The sequence below is a fragment of the Vicugna pacos genome, chromosome 32, assembly GCF_048564905.1.
Source record: "Vicugna pacos chromosome 32, VicPac4, whole genome shotgun sequence".
Classification (NCBI taxonomy): domain Eukaryota; kingdom Metazoa; phylum Chordata; class Mammalia; order Artiodactyla; family Camelidae; genus Vicugna; species Vicugna pacos.
The window spans coordinates 22,178,802-22,203,212 of record NC_133018.1 but is presented as its reverse complement, the minus strand read 5'-3'; the positions used below and the strand labels follow the sequence as shown (position 1 = coordinate 22,203,212).

The 24,411-nt window shown below is 47.6% G+C and overlaps 1 protein-coding gene and 1 non-coding gene across 2 annotated transcripts in view; both read left to right on the top strand.

The window, feature by feature from the left end:
• LOC116276598 (syncytin-1-like) overlaps positions 1-24,411 on the top strand; it is a 63,231-nt gene that overhangs the window by 29,413 nt on the left and 9,407 nt on the right. The gene's annotated exons all lie outside the window — the stretch shown is intronic.
• Positions 639-710, top strand: TRNAP-AGG (transfer RNA proline (anticodon AGG)). The gene has a single exon. It is a non-coding gene; the product is annotated as a tRNA-Pro (tRNA).

The following is a 24,411-nucleotide window of genomic DNA, read 5'->3' as shown; positions in this document are numbered from 1 at the left end:
TTCTTGGTGAGAACCCTCCTCTGGGCTGCAGACGGCCAACATCGCCTTGTGATCTCACAGGGAGGAGAGCGGAGGGAGGAAGCACTCTCATTGACTCTTAAGGGCACCAGCCTCCTGCGTGGGGCTCCGTGCTCAAGCGCCATCTCACCTCCCACATAGTCTATGGGATGTTCTAGGCACTATGTAGAGAAATACGAAGCAGGGCAGGGCGAGGCTGAGCCTGGATGGGTGAATAGCTAGGCAGGATAGCAGGTGACATGCTCACTGGTAAAGTGGCACTTGAGTGAGGGTGGGGATGCTGGAGAAGACGGTTTCAGGCGTGGTACCCATTTCGATATGAATTTCTTCTTTTTAAATGAGCTAAGATAGATCCGTCCATCCCCTTCCCCTCAATTCCTGCCCCAACTAAGAAATTTTACCATCAAATGTCTCACTGAGAAAGGGAGAGAAGGAGGCCACTTCTGGCCTATGAAGGATCAGGTGTAAAGGGAAGAAAAATGCTATTTGTGACTTACACAATGGGACTCAGTTAATACGGAGCTAGGCATATGGTGGCTGGCACAGACCAAACAGGCTCGTAATAATTCAACTTACAGTACGTGTTAGTCATGCCTTTAAAAACATTCACATCTGGGTGGGGGGATATAGCTCAGTGGTAGAGCATATGCTTAGGATGCAGGGGGTCCTGGGTTCAATCCCCAGTGCCTCCATTAAAAATATATATATTTACCTCTCTTTCCTGAAGTACTTAGTATTCATAGTCTCATTTCACAGACGAGGACGCGGAGGCACACAGAGTTTAAGTAACCCACGGGAGGACTCACAGCTGGTAACAGAGCTGGAATTTAAACAAGAGTCTATGCTCTTAAGACCTAATAGTGGTCCCTTCACGTTAAGCCTGAAATTAACTAACCAAAGAGCCATTGTCTGGCACAGTCAGATAAAAACATGTAGCTTTAAAAACATTATTTAGAGCAAAAGGGACAGATGTCAAAGTACACATTTGTGGTTTTTTTCAGTTTTATCAAGTTTGGCCACCATCGAACTGATGGATGCGTATCGTGAGAGTGTGTGTACTTCAGGTGAAACGTGACAGAGGGTATATATTCTGTGTTATTGGATGTGACTCAGACATACGGTTCATACACTGACTTTTCTGATACCATCAAGGGTTAGGAATTTGAAAGATCTTTGAAATTGTAAACTTTACATTGACACATTTCACTATATTTTTATTGTATATGGATATAAAGACAAAAAGAAAGAGGTGAGAAAAAACTGCCATTCGACAATAATGGAGAGGATGACATTTTAGCTACAGCCCTCTCCTCTGACAAGCCCCCCTCCTCCCCACTGACGCTGACCGGATGACTGACCAATCCAGGATGTCAGTTGCCGGTTGGGTTCCAGCGGAATGTTGGGGTGTCCCCCGGGGCTTGTTGTGGCTGGGGATCCACGGTAACCGCGCAGAGCCCGGGGTGGGTCAGTGCCCGGGAGGGGCTGCCGCCCTCTGCGGAGCTTGGCTTCGGGCTGATCCTCAGGCAGCTGGGTGCGGTCCTGGTGCTGCTGCTGCCCAGTGGCCTGTGTTCTCAGCTCGTGTTCCAGGGCCTCCTCTGGGAGGCAGCGGTGAGTCCGTCTGTCCTCACCTTATTGGTGGTCGTCTTACTTACTTTCAGACTTACTCAGTCTGTTAGAAGGCAGCTTAATGGAAGACCTGAGAAGCAACTGGCAAAAACACTGGCTGCGTAGATTGAGGAAAAACGCCACCTCATCAACAAGCTCTGTGTGGCTGAACAGGAGTGTACCAGGATGGAGACAACTGTAAAGGACGCCAGGCTAGAGAGGGAGCCAGTAAGTACACTGAGCCTCGCTGACACCTACAGAAAGCTGATGGCGGTCAGCCTGAGCTCGAGGAAGGAAATCAGTTTTCTCGTCCAAGAGCTGAAGAGAGAGAGACCCCTGCAGTCTGTACGAGAAGAGATGGCGGAGATGCTAAAGGTGCTCAAGTTCCTGGAGGAGGTCACGAGAACCAGCACATCACAAGGGGCTTTTACACACCAGCCAGGGGGCCGAGCACCGAGCCCTGATGGCCCCTTCCCCAGGAGTGGGCCCTTGTGTTAAAGCCGAGCTGTGCCCTCCCCTCCACTCAGGCCTCCCAGGCTGCCAGGCTGCACTCACTCTCTCACTCACTCAGGTCTCCACCTGAGCTGCACCGAGGCCAGCGGCTGGAGGGCAGTCCCTTGCTCTGGACCAGAGTTCCTCCAGCTTTACCCGTAAGCACAGCAGTGAGCTCCCTCGGGGTCGGCATCTCTCATCTAAAATGTACTGGGATTCCCAGAACACACCACGAAGCGTGGGGCTGTTTCTTCTATCCAGCAAATGTTTGGATTATCTCTTATTAGTTGTGCAAGAAATGTTGTAACTGAGACTGATCTTCTGTTTAGTTTGGATCTATATTAAGCCTCATTTCTCAAGACAGTTTGGGTAACTATTATATATCAGCCACGTAAGTGAAGTGCATATATACTTATTCTGTGTACAAATATTGCATTATAATTTGAAAATGCATGCAGTTTGTCAATATAAACTTTTAGATGGCCATAGCATTTATTTCTAGAGTTTAATTCTGAAGTCATAAACTTAAGTCAAAGAGCCTTTTTTTTAACCTGAGTATGTATAGTCTTTTAAAAAAAAGATAAACATTTTAAACATGAAGTTAAATTGTACTCTTAGAAGAAACTTTTATCATTTAAATTTTATATTCTGCTGTAACAATATCCATAATAAAAAAGATTTGATAAATTTAAGAACAAAACAAAACAAAGAAGCAAATGGCCATTCTGCCTTGAATCAGAAGGTGACAGAGACGACTAGGATCACGTGACAGGCCTGCGACTAGAGTCAGGGTCCATGTCGGAGAGCTCCTGGCCTCAGCACCACCCACGGCTTTCATGGCAATTTCCATAGTTATCAGTGGACCGGCTACCTCTGCTCCCTTCAGTTTCCACATCCCAAAGAAATGCCTCTTTAAGGACTTTCCCACTAAAATTACCCAATGGTGAATTTTCTCACTGATGTAAAATTTTCTCACCCAAGTGGCTGCTTATTGCCATGTTTGATACTAAAACATGGAACAAATTCTCTGAAGAGTGAGACTAAAATAAAATAAAGTAAAATAAAAGGCATTTGATCCAAACTGAGCCAGTCTCATCCAAGTTACCATTTGAGACAATTTAAGTCCACCCAGCAAGAGCTGCCGATCGTCTGTGGTGCTTCCCACCGTGTGGGGCGAAGGTGGGATACGGTCACACACAGGTCCGTTGCGCTCTTGGGTTTGTGAGCGTATAGTCTGCATTATGTTTGGACAGTTTATGGGCCATTATTTCTTCAAACGTTTCTTTTCTCATTTTCCCTCTCTGTCTTCACATTAAGCTGCTTGACGTTGTCCCAAAGTTCACGGACGCTCCCTCCGTGTCGGGGGAATCCGTTTTCTCTCTGTGTTCCGTTTCGGAGATGTTCTCTTGTTATGCCTTAGAGTTCAGTGGTCTGTTCTCTTGTGACGTTTAATCGCCGTCAGTCTCTTCCAGCACAGTTTTCAGCTGGAACTGTTATGGAGTTGGTGGCATGGAGCCCCACTTGGGACCTTGACGGGCGAAGCCCCTACCGTGGTGGGGAAGGTTCTTTTCGCGTTTGGATTCACACAGCCGGTAACGAAACTGAAACAGCACAAACTGTATTCAACGGTCAGAAAACGCAGGAACTTAGTTTGCAAATCAACCTATCATGGGGTTGGGGGGTGGGCGATCCAGGCCAGAGGGCAGGTTAGTGAGGCAGGAGGCACATATATTGGTTTTCTGGGAAAAGGTGGGGTCTTCCTGGAATCGGGGGGCCACCTCTTCTCTGCCCTCGTTTGGTCCTTTGGCATCTGGGTGGGAAGCAGTTTGAACCATCATGGCACCGCTGGGCAGAGAGCTTTCTGTTGTAATGAGGTGGTGATGAGCTGCAGGGCTTTTGGAGCTGAACAGTTTGCTCTGGTTTCCTTGTGGTCAGCCGCTCCTGTCGCTGTGATGTTTCTGCCATGTGATTCGGCTCAAGATACAAGCTTACGGGTGGCGGAACACATCCCCGGGTAAACTCGGCCTGCTGTCCTCTGCCGTGGTCCTCCGTCCTCCTCACTCTGGGAACAACCTAGTGGAAGTGGAGTTCTTAGGTGGGAGGTGGTAACACTCAGCCGCACGGGAACCACTGGTCAGTGCGAACTGATCTCAGAGAGAGTCTGTCACTGAGAAGTTAGGAGAACAGCTCAGTGAACTTGGCTCATCTGAGCCCCTGCAAAATTACGCTTTTTCAAAACAGCATTAAACTGTCACAGCCCGATTATTCCCATGATTGTGTGAAATAATGGAGTTGTGTTGGCTCAAGCTAGTAAAATAAAACTGCTTATGCAAAATGCATCGATTAATAAAAGATGAGCGTTTTCAATTCCGCTGTCCTTGCCCATCTAAATCCTAATAATTTTTATTTGTCTTATTTGCACAGAGCTTTTTTTTTTTAATTTTAGTCTTCAGAATGTAATTATGGTTTGGTACCCTCGCGGATGGTTGCTAGACAGCGATGCCAGTCGCGTCTTCCCCCGTTATGATTTTCAAAAAGCATTTCATTAAAGTGAGTTTTGCACCAGGGTTCACCCGATGAATTGAATCTTGGACAACGGCGGAATGAATGCGCCACCTGCTCCTCACGTAGTGTTAGAGAATCTCTTTACCCTTCATCCGTCACTGTCTCTGGAAAACATCACTGACCACGGATGGGGAAATAGGGCCCAGAGTGCTGTGAATATGGAAACAACCTGGGGACAGAAAGTGCGGGCAGTTCTCTGTAAACAGCTCTTCAAACTTTCTGATTCTGGAAAAAAAAAAAATGAAACCCTCAGCGTCATAGAAACAGCTTGGATGAAGAACCGTTTTGTGGGATCTCCTTGGAACACTGCGGTGCCTTGGCCAGAGGCGATGTTCTTAAACACTCACCCGGCCCAGCCCTTCCTGGCGAATCCGAGGGCGGAAGCACCTGGGAAGACCCCTGGGTAGAGGGCAGCGCACGTTATGAAAAGACCATTTAAGGGACTAGAAGCCCTCGTGGGAGCATCTGGTTCACCTGCGGCATCTCACGACGTACACTGCGACATACACTGCGCACGCGAAAACGGAGGCAGGAGATCGTACCACGCTATTCAGTTTCCCCTAGTTAAAAAAATCACTTGCAGATCAGTTGTAGACTCTCTCTGACTTTACTGACTCCCACGACAACGCTTTGCGCGCAGGGCTCACCAAGGCGGTTTTGCTCACGGACGTGCTCCCCCGCGGGCTCAAGTTTGGGAGTTTTTGTGTCCCTGCGACTACAAGCCCCTGGTGGGGAGAACAAGCCGCTGATGGGCACGTGGAGGTACAAGACTGTGTTTTCTTTGCGTAAAGAGAACATTGGGGCGGGGGATGCGCACTTGCATTGGGTCTTGGTAATGAGCGTGGTCCGGCTGCCAGGGATTTATCCGTGGGTTATTGGGAGTCGTGTTGCTTCCCCACCGGCACACGAAGTCAGGTTACTTCGACAGCTTTGAAGTTACAGTATAAACTCGGGGGGGATGGGGGGTGCAGGCTGTAAGTTAATGATTCCAAAGTGAGAGATTAAATCAGTTCCCTGTGGAGGATATAGTTTGCTACATAAGCGATCAAGCATATTTTTCCACCGTAGTCATCTTAACAAACATCACTTCCCAGAGTATGCGTTCGTCATCTCAGGGTTACGAGTCAGCAGTCCTGCTTCTATTGAAACAAGCCTTTTTAACATCCGGAAAACCTCTTTGCTCTTTTCTATAAATTATCTCGATTAATCTTAATGTTACGGTGCTAATACAGCAGGCTAAGTTTCAGCTTCAGTTCCATGGTAACTGGCGTATGAATATTCAGGAACACGTTCCCGACCTCTCCAGCTCGATGTCAGCTACCGCCCAGGAGTCTGCTCCCTCCAAGCACCTGAGTCCACGAGGTCCCTTAGAAATCTGCTGACTGAGAGAGGAGGGCACAGCTCAGCGGTAGAGCGCGTGCTTAGTACGCACGAGGTCCTGGGCTCCATCCCCACTACCTCTGTTTTTAAAAAAATACACACAAATCTTATATTATAATTTCTAACCAACACGGAGCTAAAGGGACTGAAGCAAGCTTCTAATTTTCCGCTTTTCCCAAAAGTCCCTTAAAGTAACTGGACAAAATTTCCAGACTTATTTTTCTGAAAAATGTCACTCACACCCTGGCATAATGCTGGGACTTGTCTTTCCAGGGATCAGTTGCCTCTGTCTCCATAATACTGTTAAAAACACAGATTTGAGTGTCCCCAGGGCCCCTCTCCCCACCCAGTCCCCGCCATCTACCATGCGGTGAGTCACGGAACGTACTTAATACTCAGTTTCCTCACCTGGAGTATAAGTTCCCCCAGCAGCATATATATGAATGTATGTACACTGCTATGTAGCATAGTAGTACGTAGTAGTGTAAATGACACTATAGCTCCTTGGCAGGGGGGGTGAGAAGATTAAGAAGATGGGTGAGAGTCCTTAACAGAGCCCCTGACATTTGCTGGTGTTTAATAAGTGTGAGCTGTTTACAGTGAGTTTTATATTATCCTCACAGCCTGTAGAAGCCTCTGGACCAAGCTCAGCCATCTGGGTGACCTGAAGCACGTGGGCTTCTCAGACGCGGCGATGGCAGTACAGAGAAAGAGAGGGACTGCTCTCTGACAACCAAAAAATAGGTCAAATTGGGATATTTTAGATACAGAGCTTGTTAAACAGTATTTTCTTCTTTGCTTCATATTGTGGTAAGAACGTAAGATCTTCACCCTTCAGAGATTTTTTTCAGTGCACAATACCGTGTCGCTAACCACAGACACAGTGTTGTGTGGTAGCTCTCCAGAAATTAGTCATCTTACAAAAGCAAATTAGGATTTCAGAGAAATATTAGCACTCTTGTGTTCACCATGGCACTGTTTGCAGTCGCCAAGATGTGGAAACCACCTTAATGTCCACTGATGGATGAACGGATAAAGAAAGTGTGATATATGTGTGTGTGTGTGTGTGTGTATCTCCTTACACACACACACAATGAAATGTTATTCAGCCTTAAAAAAGAAGGGAATTCAGCAATCTGTGGTAGGTGGTAGCCATCCATCTGCAGTAGCCATCCGCCTGCAGCCATCTGGAAGACAAGGCATCGCCAAGAATGGAGACCAGAACAAAGGGAAGGACTGGGGTCCTTGAGGACAATGTCGAGCCTCTGAAACAATTCGCCTTGAAGTCATTCTTACTCTGGAGTTCCTGTTAGGTCTGGGCGGTAAAATGTTCTAATGATTAAGTCATTGCGAGTTACAGTTCTGTCATTTACGGTTAGAGTCATCCAAACTTGCAAAGACTGTGACTATATGTATATATATAAAATTTATAGCAAAACATAATTTAAGAGACTTGTGTACACAACATAGGCTGTGAGAGCCAAGTGGCAGGAACTGACTTTCATTATTTAGGATTCCTGTCTATTGGTGGGGAGAAGGGAGGAAAATTAGGGGAGTTATTCTTACATAGAAAGATGGGGGATGACCGAGTGCAAATTTCCGTGTGTGCTGGTAACAGAACACAGCGCTAACGGTGCCCCATCTTTCATGAGATTCAGCGCAATCCTCCTTCCAGCCATGAGACTGACTTCCGAGAACGGAGGAATATTGAAGACGGAATGCCATCGCTTTATCTTCTTACTCTTCTGAGACCAGTAGCCCACTCCCACTGGAGCTCCCCCTTTTTTTCTGAATCTCTGATTATTCACTAGTCCTTAAGGGACCGAGCTCACTGAGTCTCATGCAGACACATGGCTGGGATGTGGGCCATATAAGTGGGGTTTTGTTGCTGTTCAGACAGTGTTTAAAATACAAGGGATTTGTCACCTCTCCCTGCACACTGAAGATTTCACAGAGAGTCTCTGGAGTTTTGTCCCGGCTGCCCCATTTTGGGCAAAGCATGAGCTACCCTGCTGGCCACAGTCACCACTATTCCCTATTGCCTTATAATTGCCCACCATCCTCACTCATATTGCTTTCCTTGGCAGCTGTTGGCATTTTAGTTTACTACCTGGATAAGTATTTTAACTTAATCCAGTATCCCATTTGTTCCCTTTTGGAAGGGTTTCACCACCAAATATTCTACATAATAACATTCTTATTCCAGGCACATAGACGTTTGTACGGGAAGACCAAACACTAATGACTGGCAAATTCAAATTTTGCTGGAGAAATGAGTGAGACCTTTCACTTGATTTTTATCACTCTCATAAAAATGAGAAGGAAGGAATAATTTTATTTCTAGAGGGGGAAAAACTTGACTTCCATTTGTCTACATTATTTTTTTAATTGACATTTACCTCTGAGAATTAGCTCACAGTTGAAGAAATAATATCCAAGCAGGATCAACATGGTGATCTTACCATTTTTAATCATTTTAATATTTTGAAAAGAATTGCTATTCATGTTGCAAAGGTCTGGTTTTTCAATAGCTCGATTTGATTAAGCTAAAAGCTTTTTAAAGGTTGTGAAATGTTTTTCTTCTTAATATATTGATGAAAGCAGTAAAAAAAAATAGAATTGATGTGTCATTTCAAAAGCTGTTAGAGGAGCTGAAACACCCAGCTCTGTTTGTAAGCATCCCCAGGCTTTAAAACCACCCCCAGCGCTGTCTCACTGTAACACGGAGCTTTTGATGGCAAACCATTGAAAATCCCGTCAACCACCGCTACCCTCCACCACTTCAGCAGTGCTGGGAATTTAGCATGTGTTTGGATAGGCGTCATTTTTCAATTTCCTTGATTTCTTGGGCTTTCTCAGGGGCTCGACGGAAACCAGCGTATACCGTTTCCAAAAACACGGCTTTAAAATTGTTTTCATTTCCGTTAAGGATTGGTGTGGCTTCATTTTAATATGGTCACGTTCCTCTTGAGAGAAGATGCTTCACACTGTTATTAGATGCTCAGAGACACATGCTGCTCTGACAGGTAATCCTCACTGATCGGCAGCAAGCGGAGATGTTTCTGTCCGGGGAGGACCTCGTTCGGTTCAGGTGGGGAGGCAGGAGGCAGGGCAGGACTCACAGGGGTGCTGGCCTTTTACAAACCATGAGTCCCCTTGGGTTAGGAATTGAACTCGCCAAAGGGAACTATCAGGGATTTCCTGGTTGTAAAGAGTATTGCCCACTGACATGTGAAACAAAGAGAAATAAACATAACTCTATTATTCACTAAAGATGACGATTTGGGAGGCTGACTGAGTGAGTGTGAGTAGAATAATGGGGTAAGGATTATGTATGCTTTACATGTAGAAACTACGAATGTTTTGGGACACTGATGATTTGCCAACTAGGAATTCTGGTCAGTTGCAGATAACATAGATCTCTCCCAAAATGGGGGTTTATTTTTCTGTCACATATTACAGAGTCCAAAGGTAGGCAGTAGGGCTAGTGCAGTGGAGCATTACTGCCACCAACATCCACACACATCCTGTCTTTCTTTTCTGGCTTTTATTCCCAAGATTATCTCAGTATCACAAGATGGCGTCTTTGCACCAGCCATCACTTCACTATTTCAGACAGGAAAAGGGAGGAGATGAGAAGAGGAAAAGGACAACTGTGATTTGAGTCAGCTCTTTACCACAATTTTCTTTGGATGTCTCATCTTACAATTTCACAACCCTCATTTCCATCTTATTGGCCAGGGTGGAATCACATGGTAACGTCTACCTGCAAGAGAAATCACTACGTGTGGGTTTTGTTTGTAGGTTTGTTTAGATACACTTTTCCTACTCCCCAGAGTTAGGACACTTCTAGTGAGGAAGAAAGGGTGAACAGATATTACACAGAAAGATGTGATTTTAAGACCAGAAGGGTCCTGAGACCAGTCTGCAGTGTTTCATGAGTATGTGTTTTATGTACCACCTACAAATATCCCCAAGCCTGAGATCCCCCTGTTCTATTTCTTAGTATTTATAAGTTGACACATTGTTGTACTTAAATCCATTTATTTAAAACGGGGCATTTTATTGAACTCCAAGTAGAAAAATTGCCATGTCTTGCCTTAAAAATGAATAAAGATGAACACATTTATAAAATTCTAGCTCCATAGTCATATTGCCAAAATTCTGAGCCTGGATCAGATCTCCAGTTGTTAAACAAGAGATTAGAAAGTGTTAAAAATAGCTGTCACAGAAGAGACTATTCCTCCGTGTCACAAGAAGGCTCACGGCGGTTACCAATGGAGAGTAAATCCTCAGAATGCTATTTAATGTCATGACTGGTGCCACCTGAAATCACCTTGCATTGCAGCCAAAGCGCATGCCCTCTGTCTTGGCAGCACTGACTTTGTCCAAGAATGTCATTTCCAGATGAGAAATGCAGCCTATGTGGGGTCTGTAGGTTTGTCTCCGAGGAAGGGCGCAGACACACATCACACGCTGCTAAGTTCACGATCATTCCAGGGCATCCCCTCACCTCTGACCAACACCGGTATACTGAAGAATTCTGAAGTCCTTAAAACACAAATGATGTGGTTTGAGCACCAGCTATGAGCCCAGCACTGTGAAAGGAGACGAGCAAACACTCTTTTGTTTGTTGGTTTTTACTGGAGGCACTGGGGATTGAACCCAGGACCTCCTGCAGGCTGAGCATGTGCTCTACCACTGACCTCTTCCCTCCCCCTAAAACATTCATTGTTTTGAGCAAGTGTGGTATCTGCCCTTGTGCAGCAGAAAACCTCCAGTAAACCACCTCCTCCTGGCTGATTTGTGCGGAAACAAAACAAACCGATAAATTAAATTCCAATGTAGGAAACTGCCTGTGATTCACTTCAAATGCAATAAAAGGCCACGGATGTCTGAGGACCGGTCTCGTGGCTGTTGATTCGCTGTTCTCATCCATTAAAAGGCCCTCCCTGCTCATTTGACTCAATCCCTCCCGAGTGAAAGCACGTTATTTCTCTTCTCTGCACACGACAGCATTTAATTGAACTGGCAGAGAACAGTAGTACAGAGAGTTAAAAGAAATTCTCAGTTGCTTCATTTCTGCCTATAGAAAAAAAAATGGATGCCTCTAAGACAGACTTGATTATCATTTTGTTATATTGCGAAACACATTCCTGAGAGTCTATTTAGGGTTTTGAGATGGTCCATGAAATATTAAAACTCAGCCAGACCGTGAGCACCTAGCATGGATCCACTTGTACTGAAACTCCCACTAAGTTAAGGGGAACTGTGCCCATGCAACAGTGAGGGAGTCTGGCTTCTGGTTAGGAGAATATATTTTTAAATATTTTCCTATTAATATTTTTTCTTCTTGAATTTATGGATCAAAGCTGAGGTTTAAACCCTTGCAAAGCCAAGACGTGAGTGGAGGGTGGCAATATTTCTATTTCAGAGGCGGATAACGTCTTTACTAGGCGGGGGTCATTTGCGCGCTATGGTCAGTTATCCACGTGCATCCTTGCAGGCCTCCAGGCACCGGCATGGGTCCAGGTCTTAAGTAGTGAACGATGGTCTCTCTGGACGTGAGTTAGGAGCACTGTGAAAAATATTCAGAACCAGCAACTGCCGGCCTCGTCAGGCGGAACCCAGCAGTGTCAGGACAGCTCATCTGGAACAACTCAATGCAGACCAAATCCACAGCCAGTTCCCAAATCTAGAGATTCGTCAGCAGCTGTCTGGAGGGTGTGTTTGCCCCCGAGGCTTGTCCGTTATTCACTTGCCTCATGCAGTGTTGACCTGCAACACACTAAGGAATAGTGACTTGCTTGTCACATTTAAAAAATAAAGCTCTTTGGCATCAAATTCCAGATTTCTGATACCCCCTGGGGAAGGCTGGGAAAGCTGGGGCCACGTTTCATCAGAGTAACAACCACGGAGTGTTTTAGAGAGGTGTCTTCATGGCCTGAGGTCTGCGAGCCTTTCTCCGCGATATTTATTCAACAACATTTTATTGATTTCTCACTGTGTGCCAACCACTTAGCTTCACTGAAAAATAGAATTGTAAATAGAAAACAAACTTATGGTCACCGAAGGGGACAACAACGGGAGAGGGGAGGGATGAGTCAGGAGCTGGGGACTAACATATACACATTACTGTATATAAAATAGATAAACCACAAGGTCCTACTGTACAGCACAGGGAACTACATTCAATACCTTGTAATACCCTGTAATGAGAAAGAGTCTGAAAAAGAACATATATGTGCATATATGTAACTGAGTAACACAGACACACAACATTATAAATTAACTATACTTCGATTTTTAAAAAATGGTTGAAAAATAGAAATACAGAATAGCATCGCTGGGGTGGGGGTAGAGCTCAGTGGTAGAGCCCATGAGCGGCACGCCTGAGGTCCTGGGTTTGATCCCCAGTACCTCCATCAGAAAAAAAAAAAAATCATGTTGCTAGCTAGCCATTTTGTCTATAGCGAAAAGCTGAAAAATCCATGCCAGCTGGAAACACCCCCTCATTAAACCCACAGCTATTTTGCAGTAGCCTGTGATTTGCATTTCAGTAGCAGTCCCAGACTTGAGCATCACACCTCAGTATGAACAAGTATGAGTGTTCAAAATGCATTTGCTCTGATTGAGGAGTCTTTGTAAGACTGAGTTATTGCAGATCCTGTTTTGGGGGAAAGCTGTGAACACTTAGAATGTATGAAATGGAGAGGAGTTGATTATCCAGGACTGGGAGGGAGGTGGAAGGAGACATTTAGTTCATTTGTGGGCTCCTAGACGAAATCATGAGCCTGTGCAACGTCCGATTTCCAAAGGGGCCTCAGCCACGCCCCGCCCATCTCCAGGGCGCTTCGTTTCTGTAGAATTCCCCGAGAATGGACTTCCAGAGACGAGAGGGAGGTTGTTCTGGCCTCTCCTCTGCCATCTGCACTCACCTGAAGGCCCTACGCTCCATCCCTGCGCCGGTGGCCCGGAAGCTGCACGTGGTTAGATCTGAGGTGTGTTCTAGACGTGCCAGAGGCTGGGCTCTGGGTCCCAGCCCTGCCTGGGGCTCCTTCAGTTGCTGTCTTGTCCCATGTGCTTGACCCCAAAATCACGGACGCTGCCGCCCATCACCTGCAGTCCGGCTCTGTCTGCCCCTTCAGGATGCGCCCGGACCTCTCGCAGCAGGGAGTGAGCGCGACTCAGTGCCGACAGAGGCGCGGGGTGCAGGCGTTCTGCGCGTGGCTCGCCCTGCCGCTCAGGTTGCTGGTTCCTGTCCTGTTCTGCCTCCACCTCCCTATGCCCTGAATTTAATTAGAGCCAGGTTTCACTCTGTTCTCATAGAGGGTATGTTTAGACAATTGAGAATTCTAGAAGAACTCTGGGCCCATCTTCAGTAGTGATTTGAGTAAGTGGAATAATGAGAACGTCTCAACTCATTCTGTGCGGGAGTCTGTTTCCGGGGAACGTGCGTTACTCCCGGGGCGGGTCTCCAGGTCCTTCCCTGGGCGCCAGAGTCCAGCTTTCGCAGCTGGAGAGCCCACAGTAACATAACACGGGCCACTTCTATGAACGTATGACCGAGAGGAACAATCCTGGCAAAAACTGTGGTTGGCTCTATTTATTTTTGCTGAAATATTTATGCAAATTTAATTTATATGCAAATGAAGCCCTTTCCTCTTGGTCCCAAGGTGTCTGAAAGCCACCATACTGCCACTGGTGCCTGGAGTTTCTGGTTGGAAAGTGAACTATTCCGGAATTAAACACAGTCAGTTCCAAGACTCCCCCTCCCGCACGGGTGATGCGTCCTGTCGCTGTCTCAGAATTCTGGAAGATGCTGCCTCTGAGTGCACGGTCCTCCCACCAGTGCTCCGCGTTCTGTGTCAAACCACCCATCCAAAGTGTGTCTTCTTCATCTAATCCCGTGATCGTACCCTGTGGACTTCACGAGTTAGGCTTCTGAGCACGTCAGGTGAACACCTTCCTTCCACAGCTAACCGTTCCCACTGGGTCCTGGGGTGTCTTTTTGTTTGTTTGTGTCTCCTTTCGTTTCTTCCATCGGTGTTTTGTCGTTTTCAGAAGGCAAGTCTTTTACCTCCCTAGTTAAGTTTACTTGTAAGTGTTTAATTCTTTCTGATGCTATTGTAAATGAATTTCTTTCTTACTTTCCTTTCAGATGACTTGTTAATGTTTAGAAGTACAGCTGTTTTTGGCATGTTGATTTTTTTTTTATCCTGCGACTTTTTTTTTTTTCTGAATTCATTTATTAGTTCTAACAGTCTCATGTTCAAGCTTGTGCACGGACATATGTTTTCATTTCTGTTGTGATTGTTGACTCATATGGTAACTCATTTTAACTTTCGGAGGAACTTCCAGACTTTTTTTTTCCAAAGCAGCCACAGCTCAGGGAGAGACAGGACTCTGTTTGGATCCCTGCTGGATCCACCATGTCTGGAACAGGTTTTGATGAACCACACAATGTCTCAACTTATTACCTGAATAAAACAAACAGATAAGTAAATTGTGCATCTTGTTCTTTTAACCTCGGTTCCATATTGTCAACATTTCTCCATGCATTCTCTAAGAAATTTAAACAAGGATGAAGCAGTGAGTTTTGATCCTGGCCGACTGAGCTCCTCATTTTGAATTTCCTTACTTCTGAGATGGGAATCAGTATCTACTTGACAACAAGGCTATCACAAGGCTGCCGTGTGATCAAACACATGACAGCGTGACCGGTGTTACGTACCACAGAGATGCGCTTGCTGTCCCTGTCTTTGCTCAGGTTGTTCTTGTAAGGGTTACCCCTCTTCCTGACTCTGGCCCAGAACCGAAATGCAAAAGCACTGAGTAATTCTCACAGATTGGGAACAGGAGAAGCATCTATGTCCCCTCAGCATCTCCCGGCAGTGGAGTACGCGACTACGTTGCTAACGTCTGCTCGGCTTATTCATGCTAACTGCATAGCTAATTCCATGACGCAGGTGGTCTGAGGACCACTGTCCTTGGGGTCGGGTGCTTTCCAGGCACCCTCCAGATCCGCTCTTTGCCCCAGCGCCCCGGCACGACTCTGAGCCCCGGCGGCTGACCTCTTTGTAGTTGGTCCGCTGAGCTCCCCTACCCGCTGGCTTCTGGTTAGATTTTCCACTGGGAGGCGCTGGGGTCTGGGGGTCCAGATGGGGGCTCAGGGGATTTATGGCCTCATTCTCTCCCCACTCTTACTCGATTTAGCATCATCTGGGTCCCTGACAGAGAGGTCACAGCTCCCTCTGGATGGGAGCCCCTCGCTGCTCTGGCAACGGCCCTTCCCCTTGGTTGAGGTGGGCGTCGGGGTCGGGGGAGTGTCGTGGCTTAGCGTCTGACGCTAGGTCCTGGGTGTGGGGCCGGCCCCTATCTGCTCGTCCTGAACAGTCCATTTAAGTTCTCCCTTTCTTAAACCCCGTCCGACTCGATGTGGGCTGTGTATTTTCTATGAGGACTTTAACTAATGCGCTGATGATGATGGTGGTAACTAACTCTTTCCTTACCTCCCGTTCTGGGAGCGACCCTACCTGCTGGACCGCTCTGCCCTCAGCGTGGCCTCACTAGATGGGCACTGTTACCATCATTCCTACTTTGCAGATAAAGAGACAGATGCAGAAACAGAGAGGGTGGCCCACTTCACCAAGGTCACACAGCTCATAAGCTGTGGCGCCAGGACTTAACCCTTGACGGCCTGGTGACAGGACTCAGGCTTCACCCTCCATGCGCCGCCGCCGCTCACGCTGCCTCCTGAAACGAGGACAGCTCCGGCTGGTGACTTCTCTTGACCAAATGCTGGCAGTGAGGTGTGCCACCCCCTCTAGTTTTCATCAGTCACCACTCCTTGTGAGTGTGCATGGCCAGTGTCACCAGCTGAGACCCTCCAGCTCACGGAGAGGCTTCCAGTGAATCCACTAAAACCTCTTCGGGCCGCGAACGTCCGCGTCCTTGTTAGCGAGTGATGCTGCAGCAGCCCCAGCTTCCGCTCTCCCCGATGGCGTCAAGGGGGTGGCGGAGGGGTGATTTGGGCACCAGTGAGCGCCTCACGCAAGCACATTTCCACGTTAATAGGAGCGATAAAAGGCTTCACGGCCTTATTTACGCCCAGGCCTTTCCATATTTTAGAATAAAGGCAGGGGATCAAAGAAGCTGGCATACATACCACGTTTATTATCCCCCAGAGCTGCCCGCAGCTGTCCGCAGCGCTGCGGGCTCTGGGGAGAGAAGACATACAGAAAGGAGATAGCTGTTGTCACCCGCTAGGAATCGGGTTTTATAAATGGGAGATTATACATTATGCTGTGCGGCCAATCAGATTGCTTAAGTAGCCTTTTGGGGGACTGTACGTGCTCACACTTTCAGAGCTAATAACGGCTCTCATTTTTTTAAGGAACGTGCAGAGGGTTGTTCTAATACTGTGTAGGTCTTAACTCACCGCGTCCCGTAAGGACCCCAGCAGGCAGGCCCTGTGTCAGTCCCAGCTGCGGACAAGGAAACGGAAGCCGGAGGGGTCATTTAACTGGAGGACGTTCAGCCGCCAGGAACTGGACACAGGTTTAAGGGACAAGACTCCAAAACTGGGACCCGCAGTCACGATGCTGTTCCAACCACAGCACCTTCTACTTGGCGCTGCAGCTTTGTGTGTGTTTTTCCGCTTGGCTTACGTGGCAAGCACTGGACTCGCCAGCCCTAGAAGCTAAGTTAGTGTCCTGCAGACCTTTATCAAACCCGGTTCAGAGCCTTGCGCTGTCATGAGTGACCACCCGCTGGATCTCACCATCGGTGGCTGGACTGGGAGCAAAAGGACTAGCAGGTGTCAGGAGAAACTCATGGAAGCTTCGGTCCCAGGCTTTCTGAAAGGGCTTCGAGTCAGCAGTTTGAATTCCCCGTGAGAGCTGTAACACCCGACCTGTCACTGCAGCCCCTCTCCCCATGATCTCCCTCCCACGAGTGACCCCAGAGCTCCGGCAGGGACAAAACCGAACCCACCGGCATCAAAGACGTAGCCGGCCTGAATAACGGAAACCAACTGAAGGTAATCTGATTGCTAACAATAATTCTGTAGGCAGCTTTGCACAGTTGTGGATGCATAGGGTCTGGAGGCAGACTGACCGAGCTTCACTGTAATTGTGATGGCCTCAGGATTATTGCCTGAATGTTATTAAACGCCAGCTCTGCGTAGGACACTCTGCGTGCAGTCAATCTCCTTGTAAAACCATCCTTTGAGGCCAGGACCACCTTAGCACTTCTTCCACAGGGGGGACACTGACGCAGCAAGTCGAGGGCAGATGAGTTGACCCAGCTCATCCAGGTGGTCACGACAGAGCCATGGCTTGAACCCAGCGCAGTCTGAATCGAGAGCCTGGTAGCTTCAGGGTCCTGCACCTAGCAGACCATCATCAAATGCTGGTTTGATGGATGAAAGAATGAATGACTGACTGATAAATTACAGCTGCCATTTCCTGGCAGCCGGGAGCGTACCAGCTTCACAGCTGTGATGGGCAGATAGAATCATCGCCCTCAAATAGATGAGGATACAGAGGCTGTGGGGGTGGGGGGCGACCTCGGCCATAGCCAGGTAAGAGCAGAACCAGAACCGAGAGCCCAGATTTTCCTGAAGCCACGCCTGCCACTCAGGGACCCACTGAAGTTTCTCCTGGGTGCCTGTGAAGAACGAGATCCTCAGAAATACACCCCCAAAGCAGCAGGTCTGAAACCACAGCCGTGAAATGATGGGAGTGACGGGCTAAAGGCGACCACACAGACTTCAGGGGTGTGTGTGTGCGGGAGGCACTGGACCGCACGGCGGCAAGCATCTGCGGATGTGCCCGGGATGCCCTAGGCCACAGGCTGCTTCCGCCTCCGCGGGGACCCTGGGCGGGGCCCAGCGGTTGTCTTCCATGAACAGGAGGAACGTGCACAGTGAGGTCCTACAGAGAGGGAGGGAGAGGGCGCGGGGGTGGGGAGCAAAGTCCGGGAAGACCTTTCTTCCCTCAGAGCCTCTCTGGGGAAGGAAAGCCGAGGGGTCGGTACTCAAACCCCGGTTTGCGTGCTTCACGTGCGTGCGGTCCTGTGACAGGGAGGAACAACCCTCACGCCACGCTGGGTCTGTTTCTCTGGGTCTGTTTCTTTTATGTTCGCCTCCATATTCTGCTGCCTTTGCGACAGGTGAATCCCTAAAGGGCTGTTGCCTGTAAGCTTAAACTTTACATGATGGTCCATCTCTGGGAACCCTGCCCCCCCAGGGAATGAGCGTTAAGCTGAAACCCCCTGGTTGAGCTCACAGGGCGCATCCTCACCAGGCCCCCCTGGGGATGACCTCAGGAAGGGAGAAGTTAACACACCCCCTCCGGAGGCTGACCGGACCCAGGAAACGTTTGGCTTCACTTCTTCCCCTTGTAGTATAAAAGACGCCTGAATTTTAACTCAAGGAGGATGGTTCGTTGGGACACTAGTCCGCCATCCTCTGGGCCTGCTGGCTTTCCGAACAAAGTCTCTGTTCCTCACCTCAGCAACTCATCTCTCGATGTATCGGCCTGTCGTGTGGTGAGCCATCCGAGCTTGGACTCAGTAACAGTCTCCTCACACCGAATCCATCTCTCTCTCCAAAGGGTGAACGGCTAGAGGGAGATAACACACCGGCCTCTCCAGTGAGGGGATGATGGCCTTGACGGACCTCCTCTTAGCCGAGCAGTATCTCTGTGCAGATTTCAGCCCATGGGGCACTCACCCCAGGGGCCTGAGCCCAACCGACGGAAAGCTCAGAGGTAAAGTCTTACCTACGAAAAATGAAAGTCGGGCAAGGAGCTTTTTTGTTTTCTTCCTCCAGACCCTTGAAACTGGAAGCACTGACAGTGAACTCTGAAGCAGTGCTTTCTCCACTTGTACCATTTCCAAAGCATAGTTACTTTGTCGGTAATGATACACCAGCTGCCAACTGTAAGTACGTGTCCCATTTTGCTCCGTAATAAGAACTCAAAGATGTGCTTCAAGCAGCTTAGAAATAAGCATACGTACTTCAGGAGCCCTAAGTGGCCGGAGATAAAACAGAGTCGCTATTTCTCACACACTTTTTTGCCCAAGGGGAATAAAGAATACACGTTACCCCTCGTCTGAGGAGTTTAATGATGTGTCGAGTGGTTTTTAATGTGCTAAAAGCATCCACTTAACACACATCTACTGAGCATCTTCTCTGTGCCGGGGATGACACCGGGGTCTGTGATGCAGGAGAGGGTGTAATCTCATTTCCCGTTAGGAGCTGTGCCGCCCGGGGGGGTGACCCCGAGCAGGCACTGGGCCCCTGCGACGTGGGAGGCCCGGGGATGGACCTGTGTTTGGCTGGCAGAGCGCTTTCCTTCTGATTGGATTCGTGAGTGTGTGCATTCCCTTTGCTGCTGAAACTAATGACTGCACATTTAATGTTAAAGCAGCACAATTTTTTTTTAATTTGTTTTTTAAGTTCTGCAACTCAGAAGTCTAAAATGGATTGTATTGGGCTAAAATCAAAGTGTTGCCAAGGCTGTGTTTCTTCTGGAGTCTCGGGGGGAAATTTTGCTCCCCTGCCCTTTTCCAGCTTCTAGAAGCTGCCTGCATCCTTGGCTCAGGCCTGCATCCCTGACGTCCACTTCTGTTATTACATTTGCTTCTCTGACTCTGGCCCTCCTGCCTTCCTCTCATGAGGACACTTGTGATTCCACTGGGCCACCTGCATGACGCCGGACAATCTCTCCATCTCAAGATCCTTAAGTGAATTACATCTGTGGGGTCCCTTTTTCCATGTAAGGTGACATTCACAGAATCTGGGGCTTGGAATGTACATATCCTTGGTTGGGGGCAAGGATGTCTGTAGTTACCCTGCCGACTGCAATGGTCAGCATTTAAATCCCAGAACATTTCCCTTGTAAGCCATATAGCCTTCTGAGTAAAGGATGGACTTAAAAATATTCATATCAGTTCACAAAGTGCGACAAATGCACCTGACAGATGTTAACAATGGGGAGGACGTGGGTGTGTGGTGTTTGGGAACGCTCCCTCCCTCCTTCACAGTAATTCCGTAAACCTAAAACCGTTTTAAAATAGAAAGTGTATTAAAAGTGATCATTCCTGCTGCCCTTGAAAACACAGAGACTCAGTGAACAGCAGGCCTTTCTGACATGGAAGAGGTTGATCGGAGGTGAGTCCAGGCTGGTGCCCTTGCTGGGGCATCAACACCTCCTTGGGTTAATTACAGAGTCCCCACGTGACCGCTTCATCTGTCGCTGTCACTTCTCTGGGGGCGTTGGAATTTGAGACTGTGACTGTTGAAAGAAGCAGTGGTGTTACCAAGTCCAAACTCAATCTGGTCAGCGCACGACAGGCCAGTAAACAGGGAGACGAGGTGTCGGGGCAAGGAATAACGAACTGTATTCAGAAAGCCAGTGGACCGAGAAGATGGGGGACTCATGTCCTGGAGAGCCATCTTCCCCAAGTCAGAATTTGGGCTCCTTTCATACGAGAAAGGGGGAGAGGGGGTGTGGTTGGTGGTTGCAGATGTCTTGGTGTCGGAATCCTTGGTCCACATAGGTCAGGTCATGGTGTTCCTGTAATCCTCCCACAAGACAAATGCTGTTTTCTCTTCTGCAATTTTTTATCCCTATGTGAATGGAAAAGTGTCCTACCCTTGAAGGCCAGAGCCTTGAGAAGGGGCTCTCCTGTGTATTTCAGGCTACAGGCAATGTTCATTTACAGAAGGTGCAGAAACAGCGCCCAGAGTCAGAGCCACAGGAACACATCAAATATAGTCGGATGTGTGCCTTCCTATAGCAGTTACGCAGATGGTTGTCTGATTGCCTCTGAGATCTGCGCTCGACAGAGGAGGTCAGGGGACTCTGAGAGCCACTCTGAAGGAGGATCTTGCCACATCCCAGGCTCTGGTCCCTCCAGGTCCCTCCAGGTGAGACAGAGCCAACAGCTGATGACAGGGCAGGCAGGTGAGGCTTCTTTTCCTCTCTGTACTTTACAGATTGTGGCAATTTCAAGCTCTAATGAGTAAGATTTTTTTCTTTGCTGGTTGATGTGCATGTTTTTTAAGGCTAAATGCATTTGTTTCCAGGAGCTGACATGCTTCAAGGATTGGTGCTTAAGAGCTGGACCAGACATGCTAGTTATCACATGGCGGGTGGGACGAGTTGTTAAAATCCGGGGACTTTGTGCCTGTGGCTAAGAATCATGTACATCCTGGTATTAATAATGCTAAGCAGGGTGCTGAGCCATTACCGTATTCAATTATTTTGATGCCGCGAGGCAAATGTTTCTGGGTCTGAAATCTTAAAGTCTACTTGACATTGGGCAAATGATGTAGCATTTTTGTGGAGCGATGCCCATGTGTGAAGGCAGGAACTCGTGCCTTTCAAGCCTGGCCCTTGCCGGCTCCGAGCGCCCCCATTAATGCTCTTAGTGCTAATAGCAGTGGTCACACTTAATGTTTTATAAAGGGGAAAAGCTTTCTGGAGAGATGGAGCAAGGTCAGGGAAGACTGCATAAGGAGAAAGAACTCCATTTCTTTATAACTCTGAATCACAGAATTGGAACAAAGTTACTTTATCTTCCTTATATTTATTCCAGCCCAAAGATGCTACGTTTGAACCTTCTCTCTGAAACTTCATCAGTGAAAATTAAGAAACAAGGACAGGGGTCCTAGGATTTGTCTTCACGAAGCCATACATGATCTTACAGCTGGCATATAAAGGCGCCTGCCTTAGCAGACCTATGGAGACATTGTTCCAAAGAAGGCATACAGCTGGCCAGGAAGCGGTGCTCAGCACCGCTCATTAGCAGATAAACACAATCAAAACCACAGTGAGGTATCACCTCCCACCCGTCAGAATGGCCATCATTAAAAAGTTTACAAGTAATAAATGCTGGAGAGGCTGTGGAGAAAAGGGAGCCCTCCTGCACTGCTGGTGGGAATGCAGTTTGATGCAGCCATTGTGGGAAACAGTATGGCGAGTCCTTGAAAAAACTAAAAATAGACTTAGCACATGACCCAGCAATCCCACTCCTGGGCATGTATCTGGAAAAGATGAAGTTTGTATTTCGGTGCAGGTCTTTTAGAGTATATACGTGGTATTTTCGTTTCAAAACTACATTTTTTTTCAGTTTTCTGGATGGGTGAGGGACCACTGGTTTTCTACCGTCAGAAGAAGCTTTTCACAATAATTGAAGTTTAATTGGCATTTAACACTGTGCTAGTTTCAGGTGTACAACATGATGGTGTTCTATGCGCGTATCTCACGAAGTGATCACCACGAGTCTAGTTAACATCCATCGCCTCACATAGATAACAAAAAATTTTTTTTGTGGTGAGAAATTTTAAGATCTAGTCCTTAGCACCTTCCAAATTTGCAACATGATGTTATGAACTATAATCGCCCAGCTGTACATTAACTAAATCCCCATGACTTGCTTATTTTATATCTGGAAGTTTGTGCCTTTTGACCCCCTTCATCCACTTCTCCCACCGCCATCCCCCACCTCTGGCAACTGCCAACCTGTTCTCTATGAGTTTTGTTTTGTTCTGTTTTGAATGATTCCACATATGAGAGAGATCATATGGTCTCTGTCCTTCTCTTGGACTTACTTCACTTAATGTCATGCCCTCAGGCTTCATCCATGTTGCTACAAATGGCAAGACTTCCTTCCTTCTTACGGCTGAATAATATTCCCCTGTATACATACACTCCATTTTCTTTATCCAGGCATCAGTCAGCGGACACTTGGGTTGTTTCCATAGCTTGGCCATTGTAAACATGCTACCGTGAGCGTGAAGGTCCGTGTATCTTTGTAAATCCGTGTTTCTGTTTTCTTCAGACACATACCCAGAGGTGGACTTGCTGGACCGCGCGGTAGTTCTTTTTTACTTTCCTAAGGAGTCTCCGTCCCGTTTTCCACAATGGTTGCACCTGTTCACCTTCCCAGCGGCGCTGCACAGGCTCCCCTTTTCCCCACGTCCTCGCCACCGCTGTTTATCTCTGGTCTTTCTGGTGATGGCCGTTCTGACAGGTGTGAGGTGACAGCTCGTGGTAGTTCTGATTGGCATTTTTCTGATGGTGAGTGATGTCGAACACGTTTTCGTGTGTCTGTGGGAAGCATCCGTATGTCTTCTTTGGAAAAAAAAATGTCCATTTAGGCCCTCGGCCCATTTTTTAAATTGGGCTCCATGTTTTTTGATGTTGAGTGGTCTGAGTTCTTTGCATCTTTTGGATATTAAACCCTTATCAGTTACATGATTTGCAAATATTTCCTCCCAGCGAGCATATGGCCTTTTGTTGATGGTTTTCTTTGCTGTGCAGAAGGCGTTCGATTCGATGTGGCCCCAGAGCTGAGGGACCACTGGCCTCTTACTCTCCTCGCAGACGTTTAAGGCCCTCCAAACCCGGGCAGCCAACACGGAGCGTTAGGAGCTCTGACTCCGAGTCTCCTGGTGGCCATATTCAGACCATCATCTTCTTCTCTCCCAGTATTTGGCCATAACGCTGTCCAAGGAAACCCGTGGCTCACAGCCCCTATTCCAGCCAGGGAATTCACGCCGAATTCTTCACAGACCAGCCTATTTCATTTCTGACATCCAGTAATTTAATCTAAGCACCTCACTATGAGAGCTATCATTGCCAAATTATAGCAGACGTGGAGACCTAATTAAACTCATTGATTCAGTTTTAGTGTGACCGAGTTACTGACATGGCTGTGAAGTAACTTACTTGTCTGCACCCAGAGGCCGGTAACAGAATTTGAAGAGAAATTATGTCTAGATAACACTCAGCACGGGTGGGAGTGTGTCTGATGCAGAGCCTTGCTCTCACCCGAAGGGGAGACCTCCCGGGGCGGTGACAGCCAGTGGAGATTCTCTGGCGTATTAACCCACCTCTGATCAATCTCTTGGCTTTGCCTTCTGTCGAGGTAATAGTTAACTGAAACGTCAGGAAAAAAGAAATTGGGTGAAATCTTTTCATGGATGATACAGTTTGGAATTCTAGGAGAGGACTATGTTTTAGGCTGTCGAGTCTAAAACAAGTCCTGTGTCCCAGCCAACAATCTATGTATGAAACATCAATTGAAAAGCAATTTGTTTGGACTGTATCCTAAGTGAGGTGAGCCAGTCACGGAAACCAAATACTGTATGATTGTACTTACATGGAGTGCCTGGAGAGGTCGAACTCACGAAGACAGAAAGTAGAAAAGGGGAGGCCAGGGGCTGGGAGAGGGCAGATGGGGGGACAGAGTCCCAGTATTGCGAGATGGAAGCAGCTCTGGACCGCGGATGCACAGCAAAATGAAGTGTGCACTTAAAATGGTCACGATGATGAA